General features: G+C 32.4%; 1 non-coding gene across 1 annotated transcript; it reads left to right on the plus strand.

The window, feature by feature from the left end:
• Positions 1-371: 371 nt before the first annotated feature.
• LOC122113340 lies at positions 372-478 on the plus strand. The gene has a single exon (XR_006148420.1). It is a non-coding gene; the product is annotated as a U6 spliceosomal RNA (small nuclear RNA).
• The last annotated feature ends 276 nt before the right edge of the window (positions 479-754 follow it).

Raw genomic sequence — 754 nt, forward strand, 5'->3', positions numbered from 1 at the left:
GCCAAGTTCAGACCCTACAACCAACAACAAAAAAAAGGTAATCTGCTTTGTGTTTCCAAGTAGAGGTAAGTGACATGATTTCAGGATGCAATTAGTAAGTGACCAGATGATGATTATTTACAATAGAAAAAATTGAAATATTCTCTAAAGAAGATAGAAATATAGAGAAATAAAAAAATCATAAGAAAATAATATGAAGGGAAGAGTAATAGAGAATGTGCATTGGGAATACATTTTACATGACTAGAAATGTCACAATAAAGTTTCTTTAGCACAACCAATGGATGTTAACAAAAATCATAAAAATATAGACCAAAGGCGAAAAACCATGCTCTGTGGCAAAAATAAACTTTTAGGAATTAATAGGTACAGTGCTTGTACCAACAGCACATATACTAAAAGTGGAACAATGCAGAGAAGATTTGCATGGCTCCTAAACAAGAATGACATGGAACTTCTTGGAGCATTCATAGACTATGTAAAAAAATGACCTATGCAACTTGTGGGTAGGGATGGGAGGGAAAATCAGAGGAAAGTGAAGGAAGGGGTGATAGTGTGCAAGAAGCATTGTAATTATAACCTGACTTTTGAAACTATAACCCTTTTGTACAATTCCTTAAAATAACAATAAAAATAAAGCAAAGAAAAGGAATTAAGATGTATATAATATAGGAAATAGATTGGAAACCTTTCAGATGCATGAAAAAATGACAAACATTTCTTAAAAGTCAGAAGAAAGATGCTGGAGGTCAAA

This window comes from Dipodomys spectabilis, unplaced genomic scaffold (genome assembly GCF_019054845.1).
Source record: "Dipodomys spectabilis isolate Male_0828 unplaced genomic scaffold, ASM1905484v1 ptg000096l, whole genome shotgun sequence".
NCBI classification, from domain to species: Eukaryota; Metazoa; Chordata; class Mammalia; order Rodentia; family Heteromyidae; genus Dipodomys; species Dipodomys spectabilis.